Source organism: Gossypium hirsutum, chromosome A08 (genome assembly GCF_007990345.1).
Source record: "Gossypium hirsutum isolate 1008001.06 chromosome A08, Gossypium_hirsutum_v2.1, whole genome shotgun sequence".
NCBI classification, from domain to species: Eukaryota; Viridiplantae; Streptophyta; class Magnoliopsida; order Malvales; family Malvaceae; genus Gossypium; species Gossypium hirsutum.
Genome location: NC_053431.1, coordinates 6,305,954 through 6,315,280, shown reverse-complemented (window position 1 = coordinate 6,315,280; position 9,327 = coordinate 6,305,954). Strand labels below are relative to the sequence as shown.

At 38.4% G+C, this 9,327-nt stretch overlaps 1 pseudogene; it reads right to left on the bottom strand.

Annotated features, from left to right (window-relative positions):
* Positions 1 to 1,649: 1,649 nt before the first annotated feature.
* LOC121204986 (protein SPIRRIG-like) overlaps positions 1,650 to 9,327 on the bottom strand; it is a 19,023-nt pseudogene continuing 11,345 nt past the window's right edge.

Genomic DNA, 9,327 nt, shown 5'->3' with positions numbered 1-9,327 from the left:
GTAAGCGTCCAAGGATGATCATATCCTATACCCATGTCAAACAGGAGTGCCAAAAAGGGGTACTTCAAAAAAAAAAAAATCAAAGCAACATAGAGAGTTTGATCTAAAAAATCTAATATAACAAAATGACTGACCTGAATTCAGAGTTCATCACATGAAGGACTATATTATTCGAATTCTTTATTTTTCTTAAAGCACTTATGTTAGATACATTCATATTTAAAGACAAGAATATGATCCTCTAAATAGATACATTTAAATTCATTTTGAACATACCACCCAAGCCAGGATAACATAGATATGAGCTATAATGCTTTAAATATATGAAAAAAACTGCAAATTAATTTATTCTACGCAAATCGAATACATACCATAGCTGACACTCTAACGAAGTAACCTTAGAAACTGGCATTTGACAGTAATGGTGAGGAAACATCCAACATGTCAGAATGCAGCAGTAAGTGAATTTGGTCATGGGATCTTTGCCTAAAGAAATTTTTAAAAAAGAAAACATCAGTTAGGTTTAACTTGACATTTCACAATTAAGCAAAAGGAAATAAAAATGGAGAGAAATGAGAAATCAAAATTGAAAAAGAAGAAGCAGCAGCAGCAATAGTATTTGCCGTAAAGAAGCAGTTTTTGTTCTGCCAAGATGAGTTGTTAAAATACCAAACAGTAGCTTATAATCCTAGCCAAATCAAGCTTAAGCAGTTACCAGCTCGGACTTGACTCAGAATTCGAGACTTTGAGCTAAACATTTACATTTCAAGCTCCATTTTTTTTTTCTTCGTGTAATTGAATCTTTTTAATAGGTTAAATTCAGCTATCAGTCTTTGTACTTTGCAAAAGTTATGGATTTAGTCCTTATACTTTAATTTGATTAATTTTTGGTCCCTATACTTTTAGAATTTGGAAATTTTAATATTGATCCAAACAATAGAAGTTAAATCAATTTAGCTAAATTCAATCATTAGTCATATATTATGCGTACAACTGTAGATTTAACCCATATTCTCTAATTGGATCCTTCTAACTCTCTATACTTCTCAAATTTTAAAATTTCAGTCTTGATACAAATGACAATCATTAATCCTGGATTTTTAGTGAGTTATATGTAGAAATAATAAGCTAACATGGCATTACACATATGTTAATATGTTTACTACATCAGATTTGAAAGTAGCAGAACTTGATAAATTTAACAGTTACCATTTGGTGAGGACTGGAATTTTAAAGTTAAAAAAATACATGCACTAAAAATGACCAAATTAAAATACAAGGATTAAATTCAAAACATTCGCAAAGCATATAGACTAATAACAGAATTTAACCCTTTTAATAACAATTAAAGAACAGTCATATTCAACCTTTAAAATACTAGATAACACTTTACGAGGACAATTTTAAAACAATCCAAAGTCTCAAAGTTCACAAGTGTCTGATTCACACGTTATTTAGGATGATGAAACTTGATTATTAATCATTGAATTTTAGGAATTAAGTTTAGTGTTTACATTTTTACTACAAATAAACAAATATGTTACAATTAAATACAAATATTTTAGGAATTAAGTTTAGTGTTTACATTTTTACTACAAATAAACAAATATGTTACAATTAAATACAAATACAAGATTCAAACCTTAAACTTTATGGCACAATTTAATCCATGCAAATTTGCCACTTAATGTCACTAAAAATGGAATACCATAATAATCATGCATGTTGTAATGGTATTGGTCCACAATAACCATGCCCAAGCACTTGTCGTCTCCCGTTATTTTCTTATTTTCCTGATATACAACTTCATTTGACGCTAGGCAATTCCATATCTATTTACATTCAAAAATACCAGTAGAGTGATATATTTTCAAAAGCAATATCCTCCACTGTCAAAATTACAACAAACTCGTCACCCTAATTCCCGCTTTCACAACGGAGAGCTCAAGCTGCCAGGCAAATGGCTTGTAATTTTCAACATTTATATAGAAGATTGGGAGAAATTTCCCATCCTCTTTCTCTTTCTCTTATAAAGTTACCTGGCCAGCCCTGTTGTCTCGGTTTTCCTTTTCGTGTTACCATGGACAGAGAGAGAACCACAGCTTCTCTCGCAACAAATGCTTTGGACAGAACTGGTAGCTGGTCCTATAGCTGAAAAGTACATGATGATTGTTTTAATGGTATCACCCCAGATTCTTAAAAGATTTCAAGTGCATATCTGGTAATGTCCACGACAGCAAATGTCCATTGGAATCGCCGCTCAGCAATTGCTTCAAGTCGGAAGTTATGTGAAGGGCAGTAACTGGATGCGAATGAGACTTCAGTACTTTGTGGAGCACCAATCTGTATTCTGGTGGCTTACACAAATCCAATACTCCTGCTCCACTGCTTGCGGTCTTGCTTTCAGTGTTCCCTTGCTCAGTGTGGTGAACCATATGCCAGACCTTAACGGCCCCACTCTGGTGACCTGTTACGTACCAGTTTGTATCCAGCCAATCCGAGAACGTACAGCTTGTCACACAGTGTATAGTATCAGAAGGCAGCTGAGATGTGTTAATTACTGCTAGACAGTCCCCATTGATGCTCCACACAGCAAACAGAATTCCAGCAGCCGTCAAAATTTCACCAGTTAAATCATTCACATGGACTGCAGAAACTGGTACTGGGAAGTTGGGAAGCTGCCTAATGAATCCAAAGGAGCTCAGGTCCCATATGATAACGGTGCAATCATCCGATCCACTTACAATCAGCATATAAGGCTGACTGACATGAAGACGAGTGATTTTGGCTGTATGAGCACAAAGCACATTCTCCAAGAGCAACCGTATCGAGGCACGTGGCCCTTCCGTACTGATTCTCCAAACAGAAACTGAACCATCATCAGCACCAGTGACCAAAATTTGACCATCATGGCTAACACCAGCACACCGAATCTGGTTTCCCCAATGAAGATTCTCATGCGTTGAAAGGAGTCGGTCTTGGTCATAGCTTATAAATCTCAAGCTCCGATCAGGAAAACCCCATGCAACATATTTGGTAAATGTTCTAGGTTTTAGCAAAGTGTTTGCCCCAGCAACAAGAATCTTCTCATGGAAATTGGCAATCTGAGTAATGGAAGAAGAGCTTTTCCGTATTTCATGTGCAACAAGAAGTGTTGAATGCTTCAGCGGGTGAGGAGGAAGCTTTCTGTCAGACCGCCTTTTTGCATGGGGTTTGAGAAATAGTTGCTTAGGAGTCTGTCCGAAATGATTGATCTGAGCTAGAATGGAGGCTTTCATTAAAGGATCTGTAATTGCGTCTATGTCAACACTCCCTTCATATGTGTAGTGATAGAAAACGTTGACAGCTTGTTCAGCCGCCTGTCAATTGCAGAATCACAAGCAGAAAAATGGAAGATTTAAGACATATATTCTCGGAATGACATGGATTTAGGATTGACTCTATAGGGGGCAGTACGTAAAGTCAAACTATGAAGATGAAAGAGGGTTCGGAAAGGAGAGTATTGCCAACAAAATAAGACATTATTCATTCAAAAACAAAAAAGAGAAAAAAAAAGAAGATGCCACCAGGTATGACAGCTCATCCAGAAAGAATTACAGCAAATTATATTAGCAGGAAAATCATACCTCTGAAAACTTAAGAATTTTTGACACATTTCTCAAGTACGTGAGTGTGAGTGTTATAGTGAGTAGCAATTATTAGAAAATTCAAGAAACATTGGTCAAATAATGCTTCACGGAGAATATGCCATTACCAACCTTTCCCCTTTGTTTATATCCAAAAATGAGGTCTATCCAATGGTGCAGATTTTCTGAGACAAAATCAGATTCTAGAGCTTCTCTGTGCCTCTGGATGAACTGCCTAGCACTGCCTTTGGCCCAAGGAGGTAGGAGAACATTACCGACCTGGGAAAAACAAACAGATACACAGGAAATGAGAATTCTGTCTTGATGAAATTTTACTACATCATAGTATCAAACAAGATATTAAGGATCATATTACACAACTCAAACTTTAAATTTTAATCAAGTTAGACCTTTTCACCAGACTGTTTCTCCCCCAAGTCAAAACTACATCTATTTTCCAAAAACTCAGGCATGTAGTAAAATTCTGGAATCAGTTCTTTCACATCTGACGTGTTACCCTTCCCAGAAGCACTCAACCAAGTTTCCCTTATGCTATTGAAAAGACGATCAGCATGATCAAACTGGCCACCCTGTAGCTTCTGATTTTCCGCACTAAATGGCGGTAAGCGAATCAGAAAATAAAGAACAATGCCAGCACTAGAATAATGAGAACCATAATGAAATTTTGGGACCTCTGGATCATCCCAGCCCTCGTATCTGAAAAATAACAAGAATACTGGAATGTTTAGCAGTAATATAGGCATACAATTTCATACATTCATTTTAGAGACCATGTTAAAGAAACAAGCATCACAGGATATGATTGTACATAAAACAGCAAGCATTCAGAGAATAACTATTCATCTATGGGGCACACACTACACGTGTGACAAAGATAGGCATTTCTGAAACACTTTTTCTTTTAATTAAAAAGGATTTATAGTAAATAGTAACATTGACCTTTTCTTAAATTCCTGTTCCCCTTCTGGTGTCTGACATCCCATAGGTTTGTCAAGTTTGCGGAAGGTTTTGGGATCTGACAAGTCCAGATTTTCACTCTCATAATCAGCAAGAACCCATGGAAAGACTGGGTATTGGGTAAGATCACTGTATCCACGTCCGGCCAAGGTATTGAGATGCATGAGGTACTGGAAATTGGTGATTTCTCCATTTTGCCACCTCTTTGAGAAAGAATTGGCTATTATTTTAAAAATAACAGAGCCCTCATTGCTTTCCTGTTTTGTAGATCCTGAAATGGTAGTGTCCAACCTGATGCAAGGCAAAAAACTACCAAGTTAAGCTTCTCCAAAATTCAGAAGATAAGCAAAACAAACACTTTAATATTGAAGCATAAGCACACCAAAGGATAGTATATTAAAAAAAAATTGGACAAAAGGTAAATGATTAGGTCAAGTTAAACAGCAAATAAATTTGGAGTAAACAGAAAGACACATGCATATCCATGGGGGTGTGTGTGTGTTTTCTTCACTATCATGATATCACAGCTCATTTTTGGAAATCAGTTAATGCACACAATAAAAAGCAAAATTAAAGGGAAAAGGACAATAAATTGTATGAAAGTTACATACATGCTGTTCCTAGGTAGATTCATTCCAACCAAAATTTTGAATACTTCATCTCTCTCTCTTTTGTGAAACACCAGGAGATCATTACATCCATCCATGCTGAATAACTCAACAGCAACAGGACGTAGCTGGTAATCTCGCTTCAGAAGTTCATGAACATTATCAAGCTTCCACATACGCCAAGGATGAGGTAAATTACCACTGCTACTCACTTTCTCCTTTCCCCATGCACCGCCGTTGTAGGCCCAGGCCCTTCCCCCTACTAATGTCTTTGGTGCTGTGGCCCAAGATGAAGTTGATTTTGATTGGAATGTCATACTGTCCTTCGTTACACCCAATGCCCGATCAATAACAGAGAGATCATCTTCAAATTCCTTCTCACATATGCACGCAGAATCATCAATGTAAAAGTTCTCTATTACATACAAACAAAGTTCCCCTATAAGAAATATGCCATCATGTTTATCAAGTCCCACCACTCGCTCACAGTTATATCTGAACCGTATCTTTTCACGAGGTTCCAGATAAGGCCTAACTAAATATTCACCATTATCATGCAGTTCCTTATCTGATTTATCCTCTGTAGCTTTGACTTCATCAGTTTTAATAAACTGCATAGGAGATCCGTATTCAGATTTTCCAGGTATGCTTTCTGATAGAGGGACGGAGAATGCACTAGATTTTCCACCAAATTCAACGGCTGAGTGAAGACTAGCTTCATTTACACTGCTAGCTATGTCATCAATCCAGTCATTTCTAACAGAAGTTACATCCTTCACATCACCTGCCTCTTTGTACAATGGTTCATCATATAGCTCAGTGTCAACGCCATTCTGCTTAGAACTATCATCCAAGGGATTGAATATTGCTTCAGAATCAGAATCATAAGGACCATCCTCATGTTTGCCTTTGAAGAGCTCAGCCTCAGCTAATTCCAACTGCCCATCAAGAACATTTTCGATACTATTGATTCTCAATTTACAGCGCTCAAGCTTTTTACGCATCCTATAAGGACCCTCAATGGGGCAAAGTTGCCATTCAGGTTCTTCAGGCACAGTGGATTTATGGATTGGGAATATTCCCCGTTCATGTACAAGTTGTTGGAGATGGGTTTGCCATTCACTTTCAGCATGGAGAACCCATCCATACTTCTCCTGACGGACAACTCTCAGTTCAGTAGACATTGTATCACGAACCACTTCCAATGCATATCTCCTTTCATTCACTTGCTCCCGGTGTTTTAGGTCTAACCTTGAAGTATCTCGTGATCTTCTACCCATTTCCCTCTTACGACGACCCTCAATGCCTTTAATTCTTATCCCAGGAAATTTTGCAGAGACAGCAATATGCTGCATCCACATTATTGCTGCAGATTGCTCCACTACTTTATTTACTATATGTTCAGAGCTCTGAAACCAGTCAAAGAAAGCAGATAAACTTCCAGTCAACAATTTGTCAAACCCACCATGCAGTACATCTAGATGCTGTCCTTGGTTAGGTTTAGAGACAAGCAAATCCTCCAGAGAAGCTTTTCGATGAACCAATAAATACTTAACCACATCGATTGCCATGTTCTGTACATTTTGCCTTTGGTCACGAAGAAGAGAAATTAAATTTACACAAAGACAGCTATTTAGTTCAGGATCAAGATTGCTAGGACAGAATATGACTTGTCGATGAGCAACTAATAACTGCAAAACATAGCAGATATCAATCCCTGAATCTTCTTGCGAAGAGCTCGTGGGTGATGGTTTCTTGGGTTCCATAAGCAGACCCAAGGAGGAAAGAGGATCATCTTCTCCTATGGTAACCAGGAATGATGGTAAGAAGCAGTAGAGTATCATCCTATTTGTGTTCTTCAGAATTGAATGTACATAAGCATCAAGTTGTCTGCTTCCTCTTGTGATAGACAAAAGACCCTTGCTAGCGGGAGCTGCTTCTTCAACACGGCCATCTTTGTTTGCTAATTGCAACATTGATAATAAGAATTCTAGAGTTTTCAGTACACTACCAGGTTGGGGAAAAGCTCCCATGTAAATACGGTCAACAATCATCGAGCATAAAGCATCTAAGTTTGAGGACCATTTGGTCTTGTCTAGCTTTTTCTCATCTTCTTCATCATCACGCAAGAGACGTCTTTCAACAAAATTCATTAGTCTGCCGAGAAATAAACCTTGGAAAACCAACACAGATTCAGCTTCAACATATAGTGGAACGATTTCCAAGAGGCTCTCCACAACTTGGGCGGCTTTAATTTGTTCTGTCAAAAAGTCTGCCAGCACCTCGGCCATAAAATCCAACATAGCAGATGCCCCAGCAGAACAAGGGCCACCACTGTAACTAGAATCATCCACTTCAAGAAGTAGCTTTGGACTGACAGAAAAAGTTGTATTTGCAGATGTTGGCCCTGAACCAGCCTTCAAGTCTGAGGATTGGTCAGAAGCACTAAAAGACATAGAAGACTCCATGGAAGGTGCAGCAATTATGGGATTTTTGGATTCACTATGGTTTGCACTTGACCATGAAGTTGCAGAAATAACAGGAGATGATGAGGGCGTGAGGGAGATTTTGGAATTGGATTTCTCAGATAAACTAGGAGAATCTGGAATAGCAAGCGATACAGAACCCTGAGAATCTGGTGGTTGAATAGCCACCAGATTGTCTTTGATACCATTGAAGCCGAATTCATTTGTGCTTGAAGCAGCAGAAACCTGATCCACACTATCACCATCTGCTCCCTGAATAACTTGGACATCTTCCTGGAACAATTTCTCCAATTCCTTCTGGGATGTACTAGGCTTAATCGCTTCTTTATATTCAGCTGGGATATTCGAAGAAATAGGCATTTCTTCAGAGATTGAACTGACCTGTGCTTGAGGGAAGCTTCCAGCACTGATAGTAGTCTTTGCAGGCTGTTCCTGCTCCGCAACAAAGCTAGAGACTGTGTTTTGTGAAATATCATCATCACAATCATTCAAAATCTTCTCTTCTGTCTTTGCAGAGAGCTCTCTTGCCATCTTCACGGCGTGAGCAGACCTGCAAGACAAAATTCAAACTGAAATAAGATTACTTGTGAATCAAATTAAGCATTATATGCATAATGATCATTATGCAAATATTAGACTTGCAATTAAGCAAACAAATAATTTAGGCATAAAAGAGGAATGCTCTCACAACAAACCTAACACAAGAAAAATAGAGATCAACACAGCTTTCTAGAAACTCTGCTCGTCTGCAAACAGCAGAGAAGGTAGGGCACATCTTTGCCAAATCAACCAAGAATCTCAGAACCGAGGTAGCAGTAGCAGGAGCAGATGCCTCGCCAGCCATTAAACGTGCCGCATATGTCTTGTGCATGAGAGCTTCACCCTGCAACTCCCCAGCTGTGTCTGCATTTTCCTCCACCAGTTCCGCAACAAGTTGGGAAAGATTTCCAGTTTGGCTGGCAAGTATTGACTGCCAGCTCAGCCTATCAAAGGTGGATTTTGCCATAGCAATTATAGATTCCAATACTTCCACAAATTTCAACTCCACATGGCCTCCATCACTTGGCATTAGCGCATGAAAATCCAGCATACGGACTTCTGGCAATCTTGGATAAACAGGCTTCCCAAATATGAGGCACAACAAGATATAATATATATCAGGGCAATCATATACACTTGGAAGCACATGCATCAGACCTTGATAACCTCCACTTGTGCGAAATTTAAGAACAAAAGTGGGAGAAGAAGCCAGACACACACCAAGAAGAGTCATAATCCATCTCATACTTGTAGGATAAACAGCTCCATCAAGAAAATATGTTATTATTTTAGAGGAGACAATTCTATGCCACTGTTCAAGCATCTCTTCTGATTTGATGGTTACTTGAAGATCAATAAGCATCTCCAAAAGCATATTCCTAACGATCACATGCTTTCCCATAGACTCTCGCATTATTTGATGCTGCGGTTTCAGCTCAGGTGGATCAAATGTCATAATAACAAACCTAACAACATTTTCTAGTTCAGAATGCAGGAACCCATCTTCCAGTATGACCCCAAGGAGTGAAACTAATTTTTCCAAAACAGGCACTTCAACATCACCACGCTGCAAAGTTGCCAGTAAATGTT